Genomic DNA, 14,495 nt, shown 5'->3' on the forward strand with positions numbered 1-14,495 from the left:
GCCTTGGTTCATTTAACTGCCTTTGGCATACATAGCTGTAAACCACAATACAGATGGTTTCATAGGAGGTGCTCCCAGATGCATCGTGCTCTTCTTAAGGCTCTTAAGGAATACCCTAGATCATTACCTGAGGTTGCAACCGACCACCAAGATTTTTAAAGCAGCTATGAAAGCAGAGAGAACGGAATTAAAACAGTAGGCCTACGACCAGTTATTGTCAGGCATAATGCCTTTTTTGTAGGAGTGAAATGGACATGACGTAGTTCCCTACTTCCTTGCGAACCAAAACAGACTCCAAAGAAGTCACGTCTGACCCACCTGGACGAAGGGACGGATCTTGACCAAGGCCAGCACAAAGTTTCCACTGTGTGGGATGTAGGTCATCTTAACAGTTTCTAAAAAACATAGGAACAAACCTTAGAACATTAACCATATACCTGGTGATTCCTTTCTATGTATGTGTCCCACTTTGAATTACCTAATGTCCTGTTTCCCTTTTAGGTGCTGCATTCTGTTGGTTGGACTTTGCTATGTTATATGTCTAGAACACAGAACTCAAGATTAGAATCTCAAGAGATACTGTTCACATATATGTATTCTATTATATGTTTTTCTCTAACACCTACCTAAATGTATAAACTCTTTGAATATAGTAGACAATAACATAAGTCCTTTAGATAAAGAATCAAGGTTCATATAAGGTTCATACGCTTAAGTCAGCGTTTATCTCCTGTAACATAAGAAATAATAATAATCAAATATCATGTGCAAGTTATAATGACCATAATATGTCTCTGTTTGCTTACGTGTACAGAAATTGTAATATATATATTTATATATATATATATATATATATATATATATATATATATATATATATATATATATATATATATTCTCCTTTTGTAGAAAATACCAGAAAATGGTTAACCTCACCAGTCCGTTCACAGACTCTACAAGATAAGTATTTTATCCTTTGATTTGTATACAATTTGTAAATGTTACCAGTTTTCTAGATTGCGGTTTGAATAATGTCTTTGTTTATCTTTTGCAAGAAAACCGAAGAAACTGACATGCAGAAGCCAGGAACCCGATGCTTCCAATGCGGAGGAGAGATCCGCCACAACCCTATACTAGGACGGCGAGCGATTGGAAGGTGGAAGTCGGTGGTTAACGACAAGACTGTGTACAACAACAGGTGACTACGGAAGAGAACTCTGATGACGAGCAATCATCAGGGTGCAGCACCCAGCCTTAAAGCTGACATGCTCCACCCTTAAAGGGGCCACACCTCAGGCGTGTGCTGCCCACCCAACAGCTATTCCATGCAAGCAAAGTTAAGAACAGTTCCCTTTTTTGGGGTATAGGAAACAGTCCTATGTTTGTTCCAAATAGCAGTGATGATGCTAGCTTACATATTACTCCAGAGCATTGGATTGAGCACTTTGAGGGGATCTGTGGGCTGGCTGGAAGCGAGTCATTGAGTGCTGCCCTTGAGGTTATGCAGGGCTTGTCTAGAGTCAAGTTCTGTCTCTAGGAAGTCACCAAAGCTATTGGTTGCCTTTCGACTAATAAAGTCCCGGGCCCAGATGTTGTACCCAGCTACCTATATGCAATAGACCTCTTGATATATTTTGACCAACTCCATTAGTGCCGCTGCTAGAGATGCTATTCCAGCCTCTTGATCCACATCCATAATAGTACTCGTCTTTAAGAGAGGAATAAGGATGACCCTGAATATTATCGGTCTATCTAAGGTCATAGGGAGGGTGGCTTTCAAAGCTGACGTCTTGGCTAAAGATAAGAGTAGTTTATCTTATCTGTAGAATGATTTTAGATCAGGTTTAGACAAGTTAGATCAGTTCTGAAACCTATACCTAATTACTGTAAATATACTATGGCAAATAATGACTTCCTCCATATGGCCTCTATGAATTAAACATCTGCCTTCGACAAGGTCAATAGGGATAAGCTTGGTCTGGGGATTGAGGCAGATATTGTATGCTTCCTCTGTGATTTGCAAGGGACATCTCAGCGATAATCAGATTTGGGGCCTCATTATGACCCTGGCGGGCGGCGGAGGCCGCCCGCCAGGATCCCGCCCTCCAAATTACTGCGCCGCGGTCAAAAGACCGCGGCGGGTATTACGAGTTTTCCCCTGGGCTGGCGGGCTGTTCCAGTAAAACCGCCCGCCAGCCCAGGGGAAAACGACCTTCCCACGAGGATGCCGGCTCGTAATCGAGCCGGCGGAGTGGGAAGGTGCGACGGGTGCAGTGGCACCCGTCGCGTATTTCAGTGTCTGCATGGCAGACACTGAAATACATTTCGGGGCCCTCTTACGGGGGCCCCTGCCGTGCCCATGCCATTGGCATGGGCACGGCAGGGGCCCCCAGGGGCCCCGCGACCCCCCCTACCGCCATCCTGTTCATGGCGGCTTTCCCGCCATGAACTGGATGGCGGTAGGGGGGGTCAGAATCCTCATGGCTGCGGAGCGCGCTCCGCAGCCATGGAGGATTCCAAAGAGCAGCGGAAAGTCAGCGGGAGACCGCTGACTTTCCGCTTCTGACCGCGGCTGAACCGCCGCGGTCAGAATGCTCATTGGAGCACCCCCAGCCTGTTGGCGGTGCTCCCGTGGTCGGTGGCCCTGGTGGCCACCGGCCGCCAGGGTCAGAATGACCCTCATAGTGTTTCCTCCTCAGCAGTTCGTTGAACGACCCAGAACAAACATTGACAATGTGGAGAACAAGTGAAATTGTACATCAATTATGGCAGTCAAGCAGCAATTTGAAAACTGGGGTACACGGTTATCTCAATCAACTAGACTGCGATATCCTCTTACCCTACTGGCAAATTTAAGAGGAAAAGTAATCCAAAAACCAGAGCCACAGGCCCACGAACCTGGATGGAGTCCAGATTTGGGGGAAGTCGGACAGCGCCAATCTAAGAGGGAGGAAAATGTTTCAGAAACTTCAACTGGCTGGCTATCTGTAGGGATTGGAGTACAGGATGAATGTAGATGGATGGCGCATACCTTAAACCCGAGGAGAAGTAATTGACCTAGCACACGTAATGTAGTAGATATAGACCAAAGGCTGGCAGTCACCATTATGTCTTGGAACATCGCGGGAGCAAAAGCAATTGTTTCAGATGGATTTAAAGTAATGACCAGTTGTAATTATTCAATAATAGTACTCCAAGAAACATGGCTGGTAGATCCAATAGAACTAGGAGGCTACTCTCCACATCACATCAAAGCTGTAAAATCAAATAAATTGGGCAGACAAAGCGGTGGCTTAGCCACATATATCTCTATGGCACTTCATGCCACAACAGAGTAGCTAGCCTTCTCTACGACAGACCTACAGGCTATAAAAATCAATTTTAGTAATAGCCATCACGTTCCGTTGATCATCTTCAATGTCTATGCTCATCCGCGGAAGTATCGGAAAGCACTTCTCTTTGAACAACTACTCCAGAAGGTAGAAGAGATAAGATGTGTCAATCCAACATGGGACATTTTAGTGACAGGCGATTTTAACACCAACCTGGTATATACTGCAGAACCAGACGACCAACTGGCAGCTGAAAACGCTATATGGTCAGTGTTGCCGCAGTTTCCATCTGCACAGACGAGACTAGATATAAGGGGCAAACAACTGGTAGAGGCCCTAGAGCATCTGAGCATGAGAGTATTAAATAGCAGGGTGACAGAAGATCTTCCGCCAAAGCCCACTTATTACAGTGCAAAATCAGCGACCACAATAGATCACACGGTCGACTCTCTTCCCCTGCTAGCACATGTCAGTAAATTCGAAATCAAACCGACTCTCCACAGTGACCATTCATTTCAACACATAGAATTGGTTTGGAATGCTCCATGCTTTCTTTCAGCTATAAATGAATTGGGAACAGTAACCTCCGTCAACCTAAATCGTCTGATCTGGACGGAGACCTCACTACCACGGTTGTGCAAAAATATAAAAACTCTGCTTCAATCAATATCGTGTCAAGATCAGTCAACCATGGACGTGTGGGCTAGCTTTCTACGGTCAATACCTTCACTTGGCGCAGCCAGGCGTCATGCTCCAAATAATAATCGGAAGTCGCTGAGCATGCCATCAGAAATCCTAGAATTAAGAATAGAACGAAGGCGCAACCTTAGATCTATAAAATATAGACCTCTTACGGAATCTTTATGCGCACAAATAAAAACCTTACGAAAAAACTATAAGAAACAGGTATGGTAAATACAAATCAATCAATCAATCAATAGATTTGTAAAGCGCGCTATGTACCCGTTAGGGTTTCGAGGCGCTGGGGGGGGGGGTGCTGCTGCTATCGTTCGAAGAGCCATGTCTTGAGGAGTCTCCTGAAGGTGAGGAGGTCCTGGGTCTGGCGTAGTGAGGTGGGGAGAGAGTTCCAGGTCTTGGCGGCGAGGTAGGAGAAGGATCTGCCGCCAGAGGTCTTGCGCTGGATTTGGGGGACGATGGCGAGGGCAAGGTTGGCAGAGCGTAGTTGACGTGAGGGAACGTAGAAGTTGAGTCTGGAGTTCAGGTAGGTGGGTCTGGTGTTGTGTAGTGCCTTGTGTGCGTGGGTGAGGAGTTTAAAGGTGATCCTCTTGTCCACGGGGAGCCAGTGGAGGTCCTTCAGGTGGGGGGAGATGTGACACCGGCGGGGTATGTCGAGGATCAGGCAGGCGGATGCGTTCTCGATGCGTTGGAGTCGTTTGATGTCTTTTGTTGGGATGCCTGTGTAGAGTGCGTTGCCGTAGTCGAGTCTGCTACTGACGAGGGCTTGGGTCACTGTCTTTCTGGTTCCTGTTGGAATCCACTTGAAGATCCTGCGGAGCATGCGGAGGGTGTTAAAACAGGAAGAGGAGACAGTGTTGACCTGTTTGGACATGGTGAGAGCGGAGTCGAGGATGAAGCCGAGGTTTCGTGCGTGGCTGGCTGGGGTGGGTGGGGGGCCGAGGGTGGTAGGCCACCAAGAGTCGTTCCAGGCCGATGGGGTGCGCCCGAGGATGAGGACTTCCGTCTTGTTGGAGTTAAGTTTCAGGCGGCTGTTGCTCATCCACTCGGCGATGGATTTCAGTCCCTCGTGGAGGTTGGTTTTGGCGGTGAGAGGATCTTTGGTCAGGGAGAGGACGAGCTGGGTGTCGTCGGCGTAGGAGATGATGCTGAGGTTGTGTTGGCGGGCCAGTTGTGTGAGGAGGGCCATGTAGACGTTGAACAACGTTGGGCTAAGTGAGGAGCCTTGGGGGACGCCGCAGATGAGGTTGGTGGCTTTGGTGCGGAAAGGTGAGAGTCGGACTCTCTGGGTTCTGCCGGAGAGAAAGGATGAGATCCAGTTGAGGGCTTTGTCTTGGATGCCGGCTTCGTGAAGACGGGTTAGTAGGGTGCGGTGGCAGACTGTATCGAAAGCGGCTGATAGGACTAAGAGGATCAGGGCTGAGGTTTCGCTGTTGTCCATTTGTTGTCTGATGTCATCTGTGACGGCGAGGAGTGCGGTCTCAGTGCTGTGGTTTCGTCTTAAACCAGATTGAGAGGGGTCTAGGATGGAGTTGTCTTCTAGGAAGTGGGCGAGCTGTGCGTTGCCGATCTTCTCGATGACTTTCGCTGGGAGAGGGAGGAGGGAGATCGGTCGGAAGTTTTTGAGATCGTTGAGGTCAGCCTTAGGTTTCTTGAGGAGTGGTTGGATTTCTGCGTGCTTCCAGCTGTCCGGGAAGGTAGCGGTGTTGAAGGAGAGGTTGACGATCTTGCGGAGTTTGGGGGCGATGGTGGCGTCGGCTTTGTTGAATACGTGATGTGGGCAGGGGTCAGCGGGAGATCCTGAGTGAATGGAGTTCATGGTCTTTCGGGTTTCGGCGTCGTCTACTTGAGTCCAGGAGGTGATGCGGTAGGCGTGGAATGAGTTGTTGGGGGTGGGGTCTGGCGGAGGTGAGGTGTTGAAGCTGTCATGGATGGCTGCGATTTTCTGGTAGAAGAAGGTGGAGAGATCGTCGCAGAGTTCCTGGGAAGGAGGGACGTCGTTGGGGTTGGAAAGTTCCTTCACTATGCAGAAGAGTTCTTTGCAGTCGTGAGCGTTATTGTTGAGGCGTTCTGTGAAGTGGGAGCGCTTGGCGAGTCGGATCAGTTGATGGTGTTCGCGGTTGGCTTCCTTGAGGGTAGCAAGGTTGTCGGGTGTGCGCTCGAGGATCCATTTTTTCTTGAGTTTCTGGCAGGTGCGTTTGGAGGTGGTCAGTTCGTCTGTGAACCAGGCTGGTTTTTTCTTTTCTTGGTTGCCGGTGGGTCTCTTGAGTGGAGCTAGGATGTTGGCGCAGTTGAGGATCCATTGATGGAGGTTGCTGGCGGCGGAGTCCGGGTCGGTGGGGTCGGGTGGTGGGTTTTTGGCGAGGGTGCTGGCTAGTTGATCTTCGGTGACTTTTCCCCAGCGGCGGTGAGGCGGTAGAGAGGTGCGATGGTGTTCGGTGTTTTTCTTGAAGGTGAAATGTACGCAGTGATGGTCGGTCCAGTGGAGTTCGGAGGTGTGGCTGAATGAGATGTGGTTGCTTGAAGTGAAGAGTGGGTCAAGGGTGTGTCCGGCGATGTGGGTGGGAGTGTAGACCAGTTGACGGAGTCCGAGGTTGGAGAGGTTGGTGGTCAGTGATGCGGTGTTGGCGTCATTGTTGTTCTCCAGGTGGAAGATTAGATCTCCCAGGAGGATGTAGTCTGGAGAGGAGAAACAAAAAAGGAGGATGAATTCTGGCTCAAATTACTTGCCAATTCAAGAAAGGCCAACTCTAGAGCATTTTGGGCGTCAGTGAACGAGATTGGCCGAAAGGTAAAGATAATAAATTGTACATCAATTCCAGAAGACAAATGGGTAGATCACTTGACTGACATCTTCTTCAAGCCACTCTCTCCTGAGGAAAACCAGCAACTAAAGGTTGCGGTAAAATCCACAGACTTTAGGCTTACAGAGGCAGAAGGGGCCGTAGGGACGGGGCGCCCAGCTCTCATGGCCTCCCGCAAGCCATATTCAAGGCGGATCCGGATTATTGGTCAGCAACACTGTCAATATTATATACCGAAGTTGAGCGAAACAGAATCATTTCAGACACTTGGGAAGGATCCATCATTAATCCGAAATATAAAGGGGGTAGTTGAGCCAACCCAGCCAGTTACAGACTGATAGCGCTAATTGACAGTGAGGCCAAATACTTCGCCTCCTTAATTTTAGCAGACCTGCATAACTGGTCCAATCTAAACAACCTGGTCCCCATGAACCAAACTGGGTTCCGGAAGGGCTACGGCACAGTGATCAACATTCTCACGCTAGGTGATATTGCCAATCGTGTGAAGTGCTTAAAGAAAAATCTATATCTATGCTTTGTGGACTTCAAAAGTGCGTTTGATCGAGTGGACAGAGCAATGCTCTGGAGTAAACTGCGAAGCTGGGGCTTGCATGAACGTATTCTGAGGTGTATTGAATTATTGTATGACAAAACCTGGGTGCAGGTCAAGGTAGCAGACGGCTCAAACATTTCTCAGAGAATATCAACAAATACAGGACTAAAGCAAGGCTGCGTCCTATCCCCCCATCTTTTTAACCTCTTTGTGGCTGATCTTTCAGCTATGCTGGATGCAACCAACTCGCATTCTCCCAGGGTGGGAAGTCTGTCCATAACGCATCTATCATATGCGGATGATATTGTTCTGTTAAGCCACACAAAAATAGGGCTGCAACGGCTGGTTAGTACCTTGGGCGATTTTGCAAAGACAAATAAGCTAGAAGTTAATATTTCAAAAACTAAAATTATGTCCATAGGATGCCCTTTGAATTCTGCAAACAAAATAAAGTTGACCGGTATTGCACTTGACACGATTTGCAGTTACAAATACCTTGGTTTTACTATAGACAATAAGACCAGTCTTGTACCACAAAAGCAGTATATTGCACAGAAGTGCAAATCCTTGGCGGTTGCTTTCTGCACCTTAGCTAAGAGACTAAAAGGTCCATCGTACAGACCATTACTGTCTGTTATGTCGGCCAAGTTCCTCCCAGCCACTACATATGGAAGTGCGGCTCTACATGGGAAAGATGCTTTTCTATTGGATCGGCAACCAATAAAAATCTATAAGCAAGTTTTCAATCTTCCTCGTTCTGCTTCTCCAGCACAGATTAGGTTGGAAATTGGACTAACACAACAGCAGTTTGACAGGAAAGCCCATACAATAAATACTTGGTAATCATGGTGCTATGGAATTCAGTGAATAACAATGTAACCTCAGTATACAACAGGTACTTGTATAACTCCTTGCAAGAAACACAAACAAAGTACCTATGGGATTCCAACATTTCATATCCTCTTTTGTGTCAAGCATTAAAAAAGGAAATAGGCTTCCAATCATTTTTAGATGATAAAGTTAAAATTGCACAGCGCTCACACGCTTGGTCGGTAATGCATACCTATACCATCTTGGCGCCATCACATTATCTGTCCGCAACTTTCGCATCTCATATCAAGCATCGTTTCCTGGCACTTCGCTTAGGAGATTTACTAGACAGAGCGAACCAACCATCGTGGAAGAACGGAGGAGAAATTTCCTGCAGGTTATGTAATGGCCCTAAGGAAGATATGGTCCAACTGATTTGTATTTGTCCGGTCTTAAAAGAAGCCCGCCAACAACTATTAAAACCACTCTTTATGAGAAATGGGACTCGCTCCTGTCGGCCAGCAGTGATGTCAATGTTTGACCCTTGTGATGTACAGTCAATATGCAGATTTATCAAATTTCTGACTGTACATACCAAAGATGTGAATCAGCTCCCTGGGACACAATCTTGATTAATGAATCTTAATTCTTTTAAAACTGAAAGTTGGCACTCTGCACTTTAGCCTATAAAAACTGATTTTACGACAGGTTTTTTATGGTAAAGGAGCTTATGGAATTTTAAGAGAATTTTATATGGCATATTATGAGCTGATTGTTATGGTTTTTATTAACTAAACAATAAAGATACTACTACCTCGGTGGATTCGAGAGGCAGGCACGAAGAGGGTGTTTGGCGGGCGGTTGTTTAAAAACGGTAGATATAGTGTGGAATGAAGAAGTTCTGATTCTTTTATGGTCAAACAGGTACTAAGGCAAGGGTTAATTTGTGCCCCTTTCCTATTTACCCTCTACTTTAAACGTTTGGAGGTTTCTTTAAAAAAGGAGGGTTATGATATGCCACAGGTTAGACTTAGATCTATTCTGGCCCTCCTGTACACCGATGATACTGTTTTTCTCGCTAGAACCTCCCTCGGTTTACAATGAGCATTAAAGTCCTTTGAGGATTTCATCAAATTCATTAGATCTAAGTACTAGCCATAAGAAATCCCATATCATGTTTGTGAGAGCCAGATCAACAAAAACTTGGAAAAATTGTATTCAAGGCAATGAGATCACCAATGTTGAAGCATTCCCTTATTTTGGGGGTCTTTTTTGATTGCAATGGTACCTGATCTCCACTTGTAGTTAGTAAAAGGAACTTGGGGGCTCATTTACAAGCCTCTTGCACCGCCGGAACGCCTTTTTATTTTACTCTACAGCAGCGCAAAACAGTCCTCCACCCCACGCTGTAGTTACACACTGGTTCAATGTCAGCATTGCACCAGTTTGTAAACCCTTGCGCCACATTATACCTGCGCCAATTATAATGCATGCAAGGGAGGCATTGCATTGCAGGAAGGCCCAAAAAATGGCGCAGTCAAGATTTCACTGCGCAATTCTAGTATCATTTTTTACCACCTGCCCACGGCAGGAGTCAAACTGACACTAGGTTCTTTTCAGTGGCCCTCACTGAGCTTTGCTGGACTAGCGTCACGCTAGTCCAGCAAAGCGCCACAACTGCATCAAAAATGTTGACGGGGTTAAGCTCCAAAAAGCATATAAATACAGCACTGCCATGGTGTTGTTAGGGGGGTGCAGGGCGATGCAAGGAAACTGGTGCATCAGAGCCGATGCGCCAGTTCCTTGTAAATGAGGACCTTGGGCCCTCATTCTAACCCCGGCGGTCTCAGACCGCCGGGGCCAGGGTCGGCGGGAGCACTGCCGACAGACCGGCGGTGCCCCGCTTGGCATTCTGACCGCGGCGGTTTGGCCGCGGTCAGAAAGGGTAAACCGGCGGTCTCCCGCCGGTTTACCGCTGCCCTTATACTCCTCCATGGCGGCGCAGCTTGCTGCGCCGCCATGGGGGATTCTGACACCCCCTACCGCCATCCTGTTCCTGGCGGTTCGCCCGCCAGGAACAGGATGGCGGAAGGGGGTGCCGCGGGGCCCCTGGGGGCCCCTGCGGTGTCCATGCCAATGGCATGGGCACGGCAGGGGCCCCCGTAAGAGGGCCCCACAAAGTATTCCAGTGTCTGCCTAGCAGACACTGAAATACGCGACGGGTGCAACTGCACCTGTCGCACCTTCCCACTCCGCCGGCTCAATTCTGAGCCGGCATCTTAGTGGGAAGGTTGATTTGCCCTGGGCTGGCGGGCGGCCTTTTGGCGGCCGCCCGCCAGCCCAGGGCAAATCCCAAAATACCCTCAGCGGTCTTTCGACCGCGGAGCGGTATTTTGGTGGGGGAATTTCGGCGGGCGGCCTCCGCCGCCCGCCGAAGTTAGAATCACCCCCTTGATGTCTAGACTAATTTCTGGCTTCTTTGACTTTGCATCGAGACTTGGTAATAGACATCTAAACCCCTTATTTCAAAACTATCAGGTGCAATGTATCTCTGCAACATCCTATGGAAGGGACATAGGAGGGTATGTGTACATTTCAAAACGTAAAGTGGTGGAAAATAAATGTATTTACCCCAATGTGTTTCAATCTTTATTGTTCAAGAAAAACTGGCCCTGGGTTACATCACTAGCCACTCTTACCCTGCACCCTTTATTGAGCATGCTTACATTCTGGCGAAGGAGGCGAAATTAAATCACCCCATCCTTCGCGACTGTTAAAGTATTGATGGTGGTTTATGCATCCTTTGGCTGCAGTATTTTAAGTGCATATTTACTAACCTGGGATACCCCAAATTATTTGATTCTTCTAAGTTTATTGATAAAGCTGATATAAATTGGACAAAGACAGAATTTAAGCTTTTTACTCGGGTTAATAGAGAAGGGAATGAACTGGAGAAACCATTGATGTATGCGCAAACTATTCTGAAAAAACACATTTTTATGGAAACGTACTTATCTTTTGTAACAAATATAAACCATTGGTATTTGTTAATCAGATTCAGTCCATTATATTTTAGCTAGGCTGAACGGATGGCACTCGGTAAAAGACCTGAAATCGTGTTGTTGCAATTTGTTCTCGGATCAAAACACCATGCGTTTTATAATGTTTTGTGTTCTATATGATGAGTTACGTTCCAAATCTATAGTTTTTTTTACTTAGGGGTTTGAACTTTACCCAAGTTAGGCCAGCCCTGCACTATCAGCAGTTGCTTCCTAATGAAAATATTTTTTGCCGCGTTGCTTGTTTAACAAGTGGGGCTATAAGGAAAATGTCTGTGTTGAGTTTTTCCCTGCGTCTTTTTGATTTTTATATGTATTTTTATGTATGTACGTTTATGATTTTTGCTGAAAACCAAACATTTTACATCATCGCAGCGCCACCTGGTTGCAATGGAACAGAATGCATTGCTGAGGTCAAGAAGTAGTACTATTTTGTAGGTCTGAGCAGTGGAGACTCCTCTGCTGTGGTGGAGAAGCCCCTCCCCCTGCCAGCAGCAGCCGCTGCAAAATCCTTTAACACCGAAAGGATAACAAACTAAGGCCCATATTTATACTTTTTTAGCGCCGCATTTGCGTCATTTTTTGCCTCAAAAGCGGCTCAAATACGGCGCTAAAAAAGTATAAATATGGGCCTAAGTTTACTATCCTTTAGCTGTTAAAGGGGTGGGGCATTGGGGATGATGGGGAGGAGGGGAGTGCACTGTGCTCTCCCCTCAGTGTGCATGTGTGTTTTGCGGCCTTCATCGCCCAAACATAATTGGCTAGTTTTGAAAGCACAAATTGTATCTAGCTTGGTTTTATGGCAAGGACTCTATCATGAAGGGGCAGATCAGTGTTAATAAAATGAATACAGTGCCTGGTCTTCATTATTTATTTCAGATGATGCCCACTGCCATATCAATACCAAATCAACACTCCCTGCAGAAAGCAATATTAACTTCATTCAAGGATCAACTAGAATAGCTACGAAAACACTTATGGTGCAACGCGATACAGGAGGGCTACATATAAAAATATTACTATGCAGCTCATGTAGTAATCATCTTTGAGTGGTCGTGCGTCAGACAAATAATGACTGCACCGGGAGCAGGCCTGGCCGGAAAACTGCTGTGGGTCATTCAATAGATACTCAAAGAACACAGACCCTCTAACCTCTACATCCTGGCAGTAACAAGAACAACCCTCCAAATATGAGACAAAGTAGCAATTAGAGGGGGCCTCAATATCTTCTTGTCGCATTTACCCAGCTGCACTTAAATCCTGTCTTTTTACCAGCCCTAGATGGCAAAACATTTGAGAGATGGAGATTGGGGGAGTGTTTTACGCTAACAGTTATATTTCTGAGGGGCAGTGTTAAAACCTTCACATCTCAAAAACAAAAGAGAAAGATTAGAGGAGGGGTTGCACAGGATAGCTCCCCCTTATGTGATTATTTCGAGTTTGAGTGTTTTGCCGTTATTATCAGTGACTTGTATTTTTGCATACTATTGTAGTGCTACAAACAACCTGCACATCGTATAACCTACTATGCATGCTTTCAGAATAACTTTAAGGCACCAAGATACAGCATTAAGGTCGGGTAGGTTCCCTGCATCCTTGGGCTTTTTATTTGTTTTGTGTGCCTTATGTGTTTGATATTTAAACAGGTACTCCCAACAGAAATGCATTGTCTAAAGCGAGTATCTACATTCACTGAACATCGGTGTGTGTATGTACATGGTGTGCATTCGAGATCACCACTAATAGAGCTCACTGTCCTGAAGAAAACTGTGGACCCACAAGGAGTCCATAATGTCTGGCTTAAACATGTTGACCAGTAGGATGGGGGAGAAATAGCTATCCACACTATCCCATAATTTTTAAACATTTGTAATATCTCTCTATAAACCAAGAATAAATGCAACATATAGGTTTATTGAAAGGGATTTTTAATCGCCACTCCTAGGATCCCTTATCTCGTGTTCCAGCGGGATTCACCCAATAATGACCAAGTGCTCAGTGACCCATCAGCGAGTCCATCCACTTCCCCTACACAACTATGTAGTGGTGAGACAATCCAGTGATGAAGCATGCCATCTACGATAGTGGGTGAGGGTCCATCTACATTTTTATAAGACTTAATTTGAGACAATGTTTGCATCAGAGAGTCCCATTATTAAGGCAATTCCTGGGAAACTCTCACGGCCAGATAGCCTTTTTATATATCTTAAACCTTTTATAACAAATGAAATATTGGGGAGTGAGAAGTTTATTTGAGCAGGCTAATTCATCTTCCCAAGAATCACAAACAGCTTATTAAAAATGGAAGTCACTTATTATTCCATAGGGCGTAGAGGTGCCTATTCCCACCTCAAAGAAGATATAATATATTTTTAAAGTAACTCTCTACCACATTAATCCTATGACATGCTTCCTCATCAAGTCTTAAGCCGGGAATTTTAATACCACTGGGCAGGCTAAACTTAACTCTTGAAGGGAGCATTATGCTATCCTATTCAGATATCCCGATAAGAGATTTAAAATTGGCTACAGATAAATGTCTTTTCTGCTTCTTTATTTCAATGGGATCTTTGGCAGGTTATAAACAAGGATACATATTCATAGTGAAGATTAGTTCTCCAACATCCGTTTTAAGATCTACCTGTTCCAGCTGGCCTTTACTTGCCAGCGGGTCGCTTTTCTTCGCAACCTACAAGATTGCTAGTCAGATCCGCTAAACGGACTCAATGTCTCTGACATTGTTTCCTTTTATAGTCTTAATCACACATAGATTTATGCATTAACTCAATTAAAAAATGAACACTCTTGGACGGGTACCTCCCGGTTTAGGATGTAAATATGGGAATTGCCCCATAAAGGTTACAGGTGTTTGGATCACATCGCCACACTTACTCCAAAGTTCCGTCACAGCATTGTGCCTCATGTTTGTCCACAGATGTTTGCAGTCCTTTGTCGACTGGCACCCGCCTGTTAAAATGACAGAACAGGACAAACTGCGGTATACTCAGTTGCAGCTTTGGGCGCTCCAACCAGGTCAGAAAACTCTGGATACAAGACAGCTTATCACTTTTGAAAAAATTCTGAGCAGGTGCAAGTCCACAAGAGGCCTCGTTTCAACCCTGTATGTCATTCTCAATAATGGGAGGAACTTCAAAAAATGGAGTTACAAATTGCAGTGGGAGTCGGAGCTGCGGAAAAGTAATTTCAAATGTACAGTCGGGTAAAAGCTTCTAAATTTAGG

At 45.9% G+C, this 14,495-nt stretch overlaps 1 long non-coding RNA gene across 1 annotated transcript in view; it reads left to right on the plus strand.

Moving 5' to 3' along the window:
- LOC138259843 (uncharacterized) overlaps positions 1-14,495 on the plus strand; it is a 138,700-nt gene that overhangs the window by 23,271 nt on the left and 100,934 nt on the right. Inside the window, exon 3 of the long non-coding RNA XR_011198765.1 lies at positions 1,056-1,198. This is a non-coding gene — a long non-coding RNA (uncharacterized lncRNA). The remainder of the gene's footprint in view (positions 1-1,055; positions 1,199-14,495) is intronic.

This window comes from Pleurodeles waltl, chromosome 9 (assembly GCF_031143425.1).
Source record: "Pleurodeles waltl isolate 20211129_DDA chromosome 9, aPleWal1.hap1.20221129, whole genome shotgun sequence".
NCBI lineage: Eukaryota > Metazoa > Chordata > Amphibia > Caudata > Salamandridae > Pleurodeles > Pleurodeles waltl.